Here is a 14,933-nt window from a genome sequence, read left to right as displayed (position 1 = left end):
TGGAAATACCTAATTTTTTAAATTATAAAAATGTGTTTTTCTATTCATTAAGGAGTTTTTCTATTGCATATGGAGAGACCTAGCAGATAAATCCATGATGTATATAGTTACTTATTCAGTAAGTGGCTCCTAGATGCTGGCTCACATTCATAGATAACTGACCTTCTTTTTTAAGGTCTGGAATGTAAGAACACATGGCCCTACCTATGGGATTCTGTCTCCTAGATTACTTATCTCTTAGCTGGACTGACTTTGAAATATGGGAAAGTCCAAAAGGAAGGTTTACTGTTCGTTTTAAAGGCTTATCTTTAAAGAGGATCACAGTGGTTTTTATAAGACAAAAATTCCATGCCTGCAAAGATAACTCCTGGTCACCTTGGATTTGGGCTTATGGAGATGAGTAGTTTACATGCTGTTCTTTGGGAGAAGGTAATTGTGGAAATTGGGTCTAGGTAGTTGATATTTTTGATGCAGAAGTCGACTTTTGTCTTCATTGACCTCTCAGAAGCTCTCACTCTGCTCAGCAGGACGTCTGTGTGTGTCAAGGAATCAGCCAGGATACGGCGCCTGGGTGGCTGAGTCAGGTAAGCATCTGCCTTTGGCTCGGGTCATGATCCTGGGGTCCTGGGATCAAGCCCCACGTTGGGCTCCCTGCTCAGCAGAGAGCCTGCTTCTCCCTCTTCTCCTCGCTCGTGCTCTATCTCTGTCTTTCTCTCTCAAAGAAGTAAATACAATCTTAAAAAAAAAAAAAAGAATCAGATGCCTTTCGCCTGGTTTTCCAAGATTAGTTTCAGGAGCCATGTAAATGGCCCCAGGGAATCTGAGTTTTAAGATCTTATGCTCTTTTGATTTCATAGACATCCCTTGAAAAGATGGTCTCAGATTACTGGAAGACTTTATTGTTAAGTTTTAGAGAATTTTGCATTCTGCTTAGAAAGTCATTTTCGAGTTTTATTAGAACATTTACTCGCAATGGTGCTAATTATTTTAAATATGACCATGGAAATGGGCTATGTCAGCTTGAAAAGACTATTTTTAACAGAATTTGGTTTTAAAGGCAGGTTTTATAGACATTATAGTAATACCATTGTTATCTAATTAGCATCCACTGTGCAAATGTACGTGATATTAGAGAGGCAAGTATACATAAAATTATAAATTGTGAGATTTTATGAGTTTTTTTAATCATGAGTCTTACATAGTCATCATTACTTAACAGTGTGAAATGTGGCCTTAGACATTACATCATGTGAGGACCAGGAAAAAAAAAAAAAAAAAAAAAAAGAAAGAAAAAAGAAAAAACCCGAGGATCAATTTTTGATTATAATAAAGTTTTAGGATGAGGCGTTTCTGAATATGTGTCATGAACATGAGTCATGATTTTCACACCAAACCTGACCTATTATGATTATGTTTCGACTTCAAGGGGTTTTCAGTATTTAAATTCTAAACCTAATTCTAAGGTTTCAAAATGATTCACATTCAAATCTACTTTTATGTTTTATAATTAAATAAGAAAATATTGCTTATACCTACATTTTTACTATTCTTGGACATATTATAATTATTTCTTTAATTTCACCAATAAAATAGCCCATTTCTTCATTAGTAAATTACAAGGCTATCTCAATAAAAGGAAAAAAAACGTGTAAATGTGGCTTGCTATCTCAAATCGTCACTCAATGTGGAATTTCCTTTCTTTAGTTCTTTTTGTAAAATGTGAAAGATACTTTCTAGGTAAATTAATCCCTTCCAAGCGGTAAAATCACTTCCTTTTTGGAAAGAGTTATTAGAGTCTTCTTCTTTATAATCTTAAATACCACTTATGTTAGAGTGAACAATACATGGGAAAATTACACCAGTTAAAAAAAGAATGCTCGCGACCCAGGCCAAGTACATTGCAATTATGTGTTCATGGAAAAGTGAGCTTTCTACTGGGAAAAGTGTGATAGAGATGCCCATGAAATTTCCAAAGTTTAAGTATTTTTGTAAATTAGGTTGTTCCTAGTTAAACAGGTGGCTTTAAAGGCTGGTTTCACTGTTGTTTTAATCATAGTTTAGTTACCATGGAGAAATATGCAAGTTAGCATTTATACACAGAAGTGAAATTTATGCTGCATAGATAATAGCCTAAATTTAGCTTGACTTAAGTTTACCACTTCCTTTTTTTTTTCAGCAAAAAAGAATAATAATATATCACATATATCCATTAACAAGTTAATTTCTTTAAACGCTACTGTTATATTTTTAGAGAATTTCTCTTCTCAGGCATCAACGGACCACTTCTGTCAATGTGGCTTCTTCCAGTGCCGAACATAATAGAACATATTACATGTGATTTGCTTGAACTGTGTCATCCTGAGGTTTAATAAAAGACTTAGCTAACTTTGAAATGCATCATGAGGTGCAAAACTAATATTCGGACACGTTGCATCTTGTTGGGTTTTGTCAAGGACTATTATTTTGTACTGAAAATCTTCAAAATATGTCCGGTGGTTAATGGGGCCAATCGGATCTCAGACTCCAGCCATAGTTTTGATGACCATTTGGATATATTTTCTCTAAGGGAGATTCTGAGACAGGTCTTTGTCATGTACCGTTTCGATCTTACTGTCCTCTCAGCTGGGTAATAGATTTTTCACCCTGAATTAAGAGATTCGTTTGTGTGGAATCCAGCAACCGGGAGCTGCCTTTCCTGCCATTTGCTTTGCCCGGTACCTCAGAGCGAAGGCTAAGTTTTCAAGGACAAACGTAGTAAAACTGTCTTGATCCAACATGAGGTCCCCCAGCACGGAGAGAGAGCAGCAGATCCCTTTCAACACCAGCTGTTCTCACAGATATAGATTGCTGCAGTGAAATTTTCTTAATATAATTCAGGAAGCTCTAGAGAATTCTCCAAAACAACTGTGCCAACAAGGAAAATGTTGAATTTTTCATCAGCTGCCCAATGCTGAGAGTTAGTGGGCAATCCGTTCATTCATGACCAGATGTTCAGTGTGGTAACGCTCTGCAGTTAACTTGAACCCTGTGGCCTGTTTACCATTGGCTGCAAGGACATTGGCAGCAGCCTGGCATTGGAGAATTGAGGCCCGCACAAGCAAAAGACCGAAGTGTGTTGTCTGTGGCTTCCTGGTTTTCACCAGCGACCAGACAAGGTAGGGAGTGTTGACAGAGGGGAAGGACATCACATCAATCATTCTGGAGGCAAGAAGAATTTGCTATAGGATTGTGTCTTGGGGGAACAGTTGGCAAATTCTTACACTTTTTTTTATTTGGGAAGAAAGGCAGTCTTTGTTTAGTTGGACAGATTTTTTTTTTTTTTTTAACCTGTGTCTAAACCATCAAACTTTTCGTGGTGGGGGCAGTAGGTGTGGGTGGTTAAGACAGTAAGAAAAAGGTTTCTAATTTTAAACTAGGGGAAGTCAATGAAGTTGACTCTTAATACTGACTCCTTACTGGGTCCAATCTGGAATTGGGAACCTGTGATATTTTTGCCCTAGGTAAACTTTCTTCTTATAGGCGGTGAATATTTAGATCTTCCATTCATACAGAGTCACCATTTCCTCCATATACATGTGTTGCACCCAGGACTTTTTTGTGAGCTGTTTTAAATAACAGTGTTTAGGGAAAAGAGGGAGTAGATGGAGTAGGGGTTTTCAAAGAAACACTGTGATTTTCTACCTTGGAAAGGATTCTTCCTTGAAATGATTAGCTGTGTTTGATTCTGGAATTGCAGCATGCCAGGCACGGGGAGGCAGAATTTCATAACAGATAGCTCAGATGGAGGGCTCTCTTCTTTTCACCACCATGGCATTGCACAATACTTTTTTTTTTTTTAATTGTGGTGAAATATACGTGACATGAAATTGACCAATTTAACCAACTGCATGATAATTGTAACTATTATTTCAAAGCACTATGGGCAAAGGAAAGAAAAAAAAAATCTTTGTTATTTGACCACTTTACATTTGTGGCTTCAACGGTACTATCCCAACAAGAAGTTGGCCTTTGTTTACTTGAAACTAGAACAGAAAGTCACATCATGGTGGAAGCGTCTTTTTTTTGAGACGGGTGGTTTTCTCTTCCTTACAGAATCCTTGACTCCCTCTGGCACAACTCTAGTGACAGCCATTTGTGGGGGCACACAGAACTTGGAGGGTCTTTGGAGCAGAAAACCCTTGGACTAATAATACTTGTGTTGGCAGAACTTTCTGCCCTTGGTGTACAAGTTGCAATGAACACTTCTTCGCATTTCCTGCTTACAGAGAAAGCAGGTTGCATGTCGCCCTGAGATAGGGAAATTTCGCATTACTCCCATTTAAACCTGAACCTTGCCAGCCCTTAGAAGCACACCGAAGGAGTGTGTGTTTCATTTGTCTGGGTGATTCCTTTGAAAAGTCCCTTGGCTTGGGAACGTGGAAAAAGGAGGTTTTGAATTACGGCAGGCAGGTACTGACTGAGGGCTGCTGAGACGCATGGAGAAGGCGCCGTGTTGTTTTCTGGGATGCTAACTTGCTGATAGAAACGCGAGAACCAGTTTATAGTAGCTCTGACACCACTGTTACCTTTCTGCAGTCCCCTCCAGCTGCTCCCAGCCCTTCGGATGCCTCCGCCATGCACACAGTTTGTTCTTGGGTGTGAAAGCAAACAGTATTTGAGTTGGCAGCGACTTCTCTTTCAGTAGAGTTTGCTGCCTCGGCAAGAAACCGCAGCAGGAGCTCTCTGCTGCTGAAGATTTCCACTGGCAGGATGGCCTTTTCCCACATTTCCTTGGTTTAAGGAAACAGATTTTTGAACTTTTTTTTTTAAAGACAAAATGCCAACATTTAACAGCTGGAGTTAGTATATAATTTATGGTTTTCACTTTATGTTCTTGTGGATGTATAAAAATTAAAAATCCGCAATTATTGTTACATTATGCAAGTTTTTGCAAAAAGGGTGATTAAAAATAGACCCTCTGTTATGGGGAATTCAAGAAAGTCATTGTTACCCAAACAGGTATTCTCAATTATTCTATCTTTAATGGTTTTTAATTGTTATAATTTACTCATATTCTTTTACATCTCTCAGAGGAGATGTTTCTGAAAGCTCTTTGTTTTTCCTTTAAGGAACAAGTAGGAGTTTGTTCATTTGAACCTCTTCAGCTTTTTAAAAAAAAAAAATCGTATTTTTTATTTTTTTACACGTCAGCGTGTTAATCCTCACTCTAGGTAACCCTTCTTGTCACAGAGGATCTGCCTGGAGAATCTTAACTCTAAGAAGCATTCTCAGACCTGCTACCTGTCAAGGTGTCTAGTCTTTGTCATGGAAGTTATCCAAGCCTTTGTTACGCCACAAAACCTACCTCTTGGGCAAGCTGCAGTTTTCCTGTATTTCCTTCCTGTGAAGTTCATCTCCACACCTTACAGATTTAGCATGTATATTCCTCATTGGCTGGAGGCCTTGGTTGAATTGGTAACTTATCAGAATCAGGAAAGAATGCAGCCAGCCAATAAAAAGTGACTGAATGCTACCTCGAGACAGGTAGTATTTTTGTATTTTTGTCCCGTCAATATACAGAGACTGGGGGGGGGGGTTCTGTTGTCATCCTTACTTCTTTTTCTATTGATAAAGACTCCGAGAACCTTTATTAACACCCCCAAAAGCCACACCTTTAATGAAAAAGTGGCACTAGCATTTGTGCTTTGTTGGTTTCTCAGAAAATAAAATAGGAAGTGAAAAGGCCATTCTCCTTGGTACAGTGTGTTACTATAAAGATCATTCGATCTACGTGTTAGATTTAGGGTCAGAACATTAGCTGTGATGAATAACAAGGGACAAAATTTTTCTTTTCTTTTCAAGGGTAGTGGCAGTTAATCATTTTTATCTGCCCGCCTTGTAGACTTGATTAGATTTATGACGTATGGCGCATGTTTATGGCATTTTTATTATATGTTGTTAATTTGTTGTAACTGCCACTGCATTTTTTTCTTCTTCCTTTTTCTCCCCAGAGGACTCTTGAAAGCAACTAAGTGTCAACTGTTACCTTGTGCTTTGGGAAACTTTACTTAATTTTTAATTTTAATAAAAGGCATAATAGCCTCCTGGTTGAAAGAAAAAATGCCCACTGTTACAATGTATATCTTACTTCACACGAGAGGAAAATTTGCAGTGTGTTCTGTTAAATACTTGTGTTTTTCGTTGTCGATGAAGTGTTGCACACTCAGTCTGGGTTGAGAGAATGCACACTGATCAGTCATCTCACCTGAAACCTAGGTGTTGAACGTGCACTAAACTGTGATTTTCTTTATTACTGGAAAGTCATAGATGTAGTTTTCAAATCACGGCTAGGTAAGACAATTGGACGTTGAACATTTAAGCTGCTTCAAGAGTCAGGCAGTTGAATGATGCATTTTAGAACAACACTCTTTTTTAGCTTACTAGCTCTCAGAATGGATATGGAATCTGTTAAATATAGAGGCAATTCTTTAAATAAGGCCGACAGTTAAAATTGGGAAGCAGGAGAATTAGATTGGAAATGATTTATGATGAGTCTACAGGACATTCAAAAAATAAAGTTAGAAAAGGAAATCCACTGGCTGTATTGGCTACATGACAGCAAAAGATTTTTACTTTTCATCCCTTTTGAATTGGCTGGATATATAGGCAATGCATAGAAACAGACTTGCAGGCGGAGAAATTGATGGATTTTTTTGTTGTTGTTGTTAGTGTATGTTCTGGCTTTGCTTTGGTATTGGCGTTATAAGCCTCTGACTATAACCAAGTCAGTTTCTTGTTTTGACAGTTACAAACTTTTTCAATAACAGAGAACCACCCATTCTCTTAAGAGCATTAGACATTGAAGTAAATAGAAGCTGAACTGAACAGCAGCTTTGTTTTTGTCATACAGCAGGAACATATGGGTCCTTAATAAATACCATTTGAAGATGACATGGGTGTGGTTATTGAGCTGATAATGTGTAATAATCACAGATGCATTTGTCACTTCCGAGAATTGGTATACGTTTGTTCACACTCCACTGTAAGGAGTTTATATATATTCTGTGGAATAAACAATATGAATTCAAGGGGGGCAGATTACAGGCAATATTAAGTCATTTAGGTATGAGGTGGTTTCACTGACAGCCAAAACTTGTTCTCACGATGACTTACTAAAGCATCTAAAAGGCTTATTTATAATGGGCAAAGAAAAGAAGTATATTTTTAGGTATTTTAGGTATAAAATCCTTGATTGTTCCAATTGTATCGACATTAACTTAACCAAGGCAAGGTGATACGCTCTCTAACTAGTAGGTGATCAAGTTATTAAGCCGGTGTTTGACTTCGGTGTTGCAAGAGATGCTTGACGCCCAGGAGGGCGCAGGGGATGATCTTTTGATTCCTTCACTTGTACCCTATTCCTTGCTTATGGATCTGATAGCTCGGGGTATGTCTGAATTTGCTGTAGGCAATTTTGAGAAGACATAAGTTCATACTCAGATGCTGTCTTTAGAAACTGAGTGTTTAGAGAAGTGAGATATTTCTTTACCCCCATGGAGAGTTTAAGCTACAGCCTCCTGAAGAGGTAAGCTTGAGGTATTTGGGTTACGGGAAGAAATGTGGTTTTCTGGTTCTTGGGAACAGAATGAATAAGCAACAGAGACCAAAAAGCATGATACTTGAGAAGAACAATGAATAATTCCCTTTGGCTGGACGTGGAGTTCATAAAGAGGAAGAGAGAAAATGAGTTGGAAAGGTAGCTGACATACTACCATGGAGAACTTCAAACAATTCACAAGCAAGTGATTTATTTGGTACCATTAATTAATAATAGCAGATAACATTTGCTATGGACGAGGCATCAAGCATAGTGATTTCCAGCTCATTATATTTTACTCTTTATATGAACCCAACAAAGGGGTTACTATTACTATACATAGATTACCATACGGGTGAGGAAATTGAGTCGTGGAAAGGGTATGTGATCTTTCCAGAGGCATAAAGCAGTGAGATGGAGCCATGATTTCCGGTTGGCTCTGTGACTCAAGGACCAACCTTTGAAGATTCTGATTACACAGCCAGTGGGCGTGACCAGGGTTTTTATGAGCACAGATCTCTCTTGGTCAGAGCGGGACTCCGTGATAGTTCTTTTGTCATCATTTCATAGAATATAGTGGGGAGCCCAAATTAGAGGAAATTGTGATGTTTCTGGAGAGCCAAAATCTGAGTCTTTCAACTCTGGATAGCTGAAAAGGTTGGAAAGACAGTGATGGGGGGATGTGTATAAAAACCTGTGAAGTTTTATCCACTGGACTTGATGTGAAGGTGACGGATGAGTGGGAGAATCAGTGTTCCCAGCACTTGTTCCCAAAAGAGGAGAGGGACAGGCTGAGTGGAGGTTTGGAGACCATGTTAGGTGCAAGAGTTAATTTCAGGCAGAATCTTTCTGGAAGATGATGAAATACACATTGAACATAACCTTGGGAAGGTAGTTGGGCTGGAGATGCGGATTGGAAGCCAAGGAAATAAGTGTATATATATAGAGAGAGAGACTGGTACATTTAGTGAGGGGGGAGAAGAAAGACTGGCTGGAGAAGGAGATCAGGAAATAAGTCAGCCTTACGAGATAAAGAAAAATCTTTCTGCACATTGGAGATGACAGATTTGTAGGCCACGCTTCAGACACATACCTATACATATTCATGTTTGTATACGTATTCATGTACATATTTATATATGTATTCCTATATACATTCATATGTATCACTGTGTATTTGTATATGTATCATGAGCATGCACTGTTCCCTTAAGCACACATATGTATACTTGGGAGCCTTTCCCACCTCAGTTAGCAAGTGGGGAGAGGCTAGGTATCAGCCTGTCCCAGGAGTGGCCGACTCGGGAGGATTCTGCTCCGTGGTGCTACAACTTGAGGGCAGTAGAGGAAAGATGGAGTTCCGTTCTAGAGTGTGTGAGGTTCAGTCCAACACATAGAATTTTATACCCCCCCCCCCCACAAATGCATTCCAACACAGAAGTCTGACTGCTTTAAATGCTATAGTAAATGCTAAATGATCTATAATAGGATTTTACAGAATTCAGCAAGATTACCATTATGTTGTGAAATATGGGCTAAGAGTGTGGTCAATAAATGTGTTAACTTTTCATTTGGGGTGATATTTTTCTTCTTTGAAAATCCACTCATCTGCTAAAATGCATATGGGAAGCTCATTGCTTTCATTGCTTTTGCCAATGATTGTGGTTAAGAATTTTTTTTTCTTCCCTATACCTCTTCTTAATTACTAATAACGGTAACAGTTAAGACTTCCAGGTCTTTAATTTTTTTTTTTTTCCGATGACCAAAGAAATGTTATTGCTAAAGTCTGTTTGGTAATATTGATTGGAGAACGAGATAGTACCCCCCCCCCTTTTCAAGTTGCCACAAAGTGATTTCCTTTCAGAGTTCTATAAAATGTCAACCTGGCAAAACTTGCCTCCCACATTGGTAGACTTCAGTTTCTACTTCTTGTCTTGATTCCTTACGTTGGACATTTACTCAAGGGTTAGAATGGTTTGTAACACCTTAAAAAGCTTCGGGGCCACCCAGTACTCATACTGCCAGTACTATGAAATTCATGTGAATCCTTTACAGGTGGTGACACTCATTTTAAGAAAATAGATTTAGCAAAACTGTGCAAGTCTTCACACCAGTGTCAACTTTGGGATACCATTCACATGTCTCCTGGGAGTCTGTAGTTGGCCATGTTACTGAGGGCTTTGTCATGATGATTTGAGAAGTCATTAATCAACTGAGGTCACCCTGACTTTTGAGATTCTAATAAAATTGGCTTGAGCCTTTATCTTATGCCCTGTGGGAATTCCAGTAAGAATTCCTGGAGACTTCATTTTCCTGATTGATTTTGGTTAAAGAACTCTCGAAACTCTCTCTTCTCACTACTGTTCTCTTTTCTCCTCTTGGAATTGGAAGTTAGCTCTTGTTCATAATTTCCTTCCACACAACTTACAGAGGACATTGGAGTTTAGGAAGTTCCAGGAAGTTTGCATCAGAGAAGTTTAGAATCAAATGTTCAACAGCACTGTTCTTAAAATATGTATTTGCCCCGGCTAAATTTGACCTTGGACCACTTTCTGCATAGATGATGAAGCCTAACTTGTCCCTTCTCCTGTTCTCCGCTCTTCCCTCCTGTTATTTTCTTTGTTCTCACCTCTCTGTTTTCTGTTATAACCTGCTCATATTTCTTAAAAACAGCAGTTTAGCTTTCTCTTTCTGGTCAGCATTTTCTTCCAAGCTGGTTCCTGTGGGCCCTGTCTCCCACATTTCAGGCAATGTATCAAGAAGGCACTGCTCACTGGTGGAATGATCACCTTTCACCTGTCTCCTTGTGTATGCACTACCTCATTTTCTTCTCCTTCAAATGGAGCAAAAACTAAGACTACTTTGCATAGAGAGACATGTTAGGGTTTTATTCCAGTTTTGGCCTTGTCCATCAAGCTCCATTCTTTTCAACTTCTGAATCCTTAAATCAGCCAAATAGGTTGTGTCTTGATTTGCACAGAGGACTTCAGAGTGCGAGCCCTAGGGGCGCCTGGGTGGCTCAGTCGTTTAGCATCTGCCTTCTGCTCAGGGCGTGATCCCGGAGTCCTGGGATCGAGCCCCACATCAGGCTCCTCCGCTGGGAGGCTGCTTCTTCCTCTCCCACTCCCCCTGCCTGTGTTCCCTCTCTCACTGGCTGTCTCTCTCTCTGTTAAATGAATAAATAAGATATTTAAAACAAAACAAAACAAAGAAACAAAAACAAAGCGCAAGCCCTAAATACCAGCCTTTTTTTTTTTTTCTGCATTGATTTTTATTTTCTTCTACTAGGCCAATAGTCTTTCTCCTCCAGATCCTGGGGCAAAAACCCAAAATCTCAGCCTCACAGACTCCCTAGTTTATAGGAATATTTAACAGCATTTTATTTTATTATTATTTTTTAATCTTTTGTTAAAGTTTCCCACTTCACATGGCATGCTTAAGCAAGTCTTCTGTGGTCATGAATTCTCTCCTATCTTTGGAAATTAAGGATGTTAATGAAAGTGGTGCCTTTTGATGCAGAGCTAGCTGAAAGCATTTTCAGTGAGTGAGCCACCTGGAGCCAATTCATATCCTCATGTTGCTCTATCATATCGTGTCAGCCAGCCTGGCCATCTTACAGTTAGAGGAGGGACATCAGACAATTTCCTGATGTTGTTATCTTTTACAGTTTTCCCAGTGACGTGCCTGACCTGGAGTTACAAACACTCTGAAAACTATCCATCAAGCTTGAAATGAACACAAATTGGTTACTTTACATATTCCGATACCCCCAATGTGAATGTATAAAATCTACTCATCTCCAGAGGAGTGGTTCCCGGTGCCTGGGGTCCCAGAATCCCAGGCCTTTGGGAAATATAATGCTCAAGTATTTCAGGATTTACGTTAGGATGGAGTTAGTTGTAAGCAACAGAAAGTCCAGATGAGGCAGGCTTAACCAGACTTAATAAAGTCCTTATTAGTAGGTAGACCGCAGGAGACTTGATCCAGCTCTCTCTGCTGTTTTCCACAGTGTTGGTCTATCAGACTGGCCTTATTTGCACTTGTAAGATCGTGTCTGGCAACTGTTAGGTTATAGATTTCCTTGAACATGGCCAGAAGGACAGAGAAATAGGGAATCTTTTGTTTAAAATTTCAGGAAAATTCTGGAAACTCGAATTGGAGTACTTTCCAGCCTGTTAGGTCCACCCCATGGCCAGGGAGGTAGAGGATGTTAATTAGCATAACCAAGTTAATTTTTTTTTTTTTCCACCACTGGAGCCAGGGTAAAGTCCACTTCCTCAAAATGGCCTGACTCTCCAATCGTCAGTCGGTCCCATTTGGGAGGGGGGTTTGGAGGAAAAGGATGTTACGTACCAGCTTCAAGTGTATATACTTCAGTGAGCTGTTTTTTAGGTTTCAGAAGACCCAAAGTTAATTCAGTCATTTGCATGAGATAAGACTTGTGGGGTTAACCAAACCGTCAAGTTTTTTGGCTTTTGGCCATAAATATTTCAATCTGTGAGCTCTGATCAGCAATTTGGTAGATATTCTGTATGAACTAATACTTAACAAATAAGCATGAAAACTTAGTGTCTGTGTGGGTGGGAGTGCTTGGAATTTAATAAAAATAGTTCATCCTGGTTTAAAAAAAATCGGGAACCTCTTGTCTCAGCCTTCTGAGTCAGTAGCAGATAAAACTAATTGTAATTCACCTGAGAAGTGATGACCAGTTGAAATACTGTGCTGGAAAAGACGACCTTCAGTTGTACGCGTCTTATTTCCAAAGTTTAAAATTCAGCATTTCAAGTCCTTTTTTTTTTTTTTTTCCGATACAGTAGGTTTGAAGTTTTACTAGCTTGTTTTAAAAACATTAATCATATGGAAAGAAAAAGATGATGAATTTTTAACACTGCTATGATGGTATCTATGACTCAACAACAGAAATTGTTGTTCGTGGAAGACCACAATACAATTCTGTCTTGGGGGAAAGGTTTAGTTGAAAGATGGCAGAAGAGCTGTATATTCAGGAGTAATGGGAGATGAATATGGTAACGGAAGATTGTTTTACAAGAAGACGTTTTTTAAAAAGACAATAGCCAAACTGTTGAGGAAACCTTGTTGTGAAAGAATAAACATTGTGTATATCAAACATTGAAGAGGATGGAGTGTCATCAAGAGTAACATGAACTCATTCTAAGATGCAGGAAGTCTCTCGTGCTCAGTGCACTTTGGAAACATTTCCATCAGAGTAAAGGAAGCCAAGAGAATCTTCTTCCAGTCATATTGGATACATTATCAGTGCAAAGAGATACTTGCTCTGAAGCATTTGGCCTGGACTCATGCTGAGCCTCTTGCACTCGTGCTATTGTTTTACCTGACTTGCAGCCTTGGTTGTTTTGGACTGACTGTCTCGCCAGTTGCCAGGCTACGAATTCTTGGCTGGTGCAGAAGGGTCTTACGGCTGCAAAGTAAGAACCCGCTGCTTCCCCTGGGAAGCTGGCCAACCTGATGTTCTTGGGTAGCCTGCCTGACCTTCTGTCCACTAGGGGTCCACATTTCAGACTCCTCTGCCACCTCAGAAGACTGATCGCTGCATCTGGATGTCTTATTTACATAGTCTTCAGTTTTATATCCCAGCCTCTCCCTGCCTGCACCCGTCTCCTTGGTTGATTATTTTTCCAACATGGCCATTTCCACGTATTCTTCACGTTTTTCTGATTTTGGTCTAAATACCACCTATACTTTATTTGCTTTTATCCCCCTTGAAGTCCCTGTTTTTGTTAGAATATGTCTATTTAAAAAGGAAATATTCGACATCATCTCTTAAAAGGATAAAAAAAGCCAACAAAAAACAACAGTATCAGTTACCAGAGCCTGATGGTAACCGAAAATAAATACTGTGCAGACCAGAATGATGGTATACCCAGGAGCTGGTATCATTTTTCTCTAAAGGGCCAGGTAGTAAATAGTTTTGGCTTCCAGACCCTATGGTTTCTGGTGCAACTGCTCACCTCCTGCATTGTAATCCCAAATCAGTAAGAACGATACATAGATAAATGGGCATGGCTGTGTCCCAGGAAAACTATGGTCACAAATTTGATTTTCATGTAAATTTTTCATATGAAATATTACTCTTTGATTTATTTTTCTTGTAATCATTGAAAAATATAAAATCCATCCTTAACTTACAGGTATTACAAAAATCAACAACAGGCCAGGTTTGCCTACGGACCGTAATTTGCTGACCCATGGCAAAAGTTCTCTGTATTCTGTTGCCTACTTCTCCCTCAGGTTTCGGGCCAGAGAGGTTTGCTCTTCGTTAACAATACACATTAGCATGTATTAGGTGTCACACCAGGGCCCAGATGAGGCTTTGTCCTTGACATCATGAGAACAGGCAAGAGGGAATGGGAAAGAGAACTTCCAAGTATGCAGTGCAGTGCAATTTGCTGTCATGTCTGTACCATGTGAAATCAACAGAATGGTTTAAATCTAGAACTTTAAGAACTATTGCCTTTGTCCATTTGTTCTACTCAATTGTCCTAAACCTCACACAGATGACTTGAAGATCGAGATTCAAATAGCACATAAATGGAGTGGTAGAGAAAGGAAGAGTTTTCAACCTTACCGCTATAAATAGCCAAGATCAGTGATAGGAGAGGAAGGGGTGAAAAAATGGCTGTTTTTGATAAAAGAGCAAATACCCCAAAGAAGAACTTCTGAGACCAGAAGTTGGCAAAAACTTGAATATTTTGCATCAATCCATTGCCGTCTCTCCTTTTTCTGTAGTCTCAAAGTGTATGATACTGCATAGTATCCATCCCTCTCCCTGTATTACCTTCTTTGGTATTCGGTGTCACATTATTCCCTTCCAGAAGTTTCTAACGTTCGTATTCCTTCTTCCCTGGCAAGAAGAACAAGGAAAGTAAGTGATCAGCGATAGTGTCTCTTTATCCAACCGCCTCTGTCCATTTGTGCTGATTCATTCAGTGCTTATCCTCCAATACAGGCTTTTTTTGGGGGGGGTGGTTCTTGATTATACTTTATGTACAGTTTGGGTAGGATTCCTTGAGTTATTTCTTGGGAAGATTCTTTATTAGAAAACCAGGACCAGTGTGGCTTCATCTTATAACTTGAGATAGAGGTCTGGAGGATACAAGAGTTTCACTGTTAGCAACCTCTGGATATCTCCTATGCTTTGTATTTGATAGACAAAAACATCAGTTTCTGAGGAAGCACTTATATGGAGCATTCGTAAGGTAATAACTATTACTATAACCTAAAAAGTAATCAGTCTTCATGTTACCAGCACACACACACACAAAATGACTTTTAATTCAAAACAAGCTTCTTAAAACAAAGTTGTTTTTTCAAGTAC

The 14,933-nt window shown here is 39.2% G+C and overlaps 1 protein-coding gene across 3 annotated transcripts in view; it reads left to right on the top strand.

Moving 5' to 3' along the window:
• Nucleotides 1-523: 523 nt before the first annotated feature.
• The window catches only part of FOXP1 (forkhead box P1), a 407,883-nt gene continuing 393,473 nt past the window's right edge, over nucleotides 524-14,933 (top strand). For 2 of the 3 annotated variants that reach the window (XM_034657217.1, XM_034657218.1), the window contains exon 1: nucleotides 529-584. The gene's annotated coding sequence lies outside the window, so the exon portion shown is untranslated. Of the gene's footprint in view, nucleotides 585-14,933 lie in introns of all 3 variants that reach the window. The other variant, XM_034657215.1, reaches the window with a different exon arrangement.

This window comes from Ailuropoda melanoleuca, chromosome 4, assembly GCF_002007445.2.
Source record: "Ailuropoda melanoleuca isolate Jingjing chromosome 4, ASM200744v2, whole genome shotgun sequence".
NCBI lineage: Eukaryota > Metazoa > Chordata > Mammalia > Carnivora > Ursidae > Ailuropoda > Ailuropoda melanoleuca.
The sequence above is the reverse complement of the archived record's forward strand: the minus strand, read 5'-3'. Positions and strand labels throughout refer to the sequence as shown.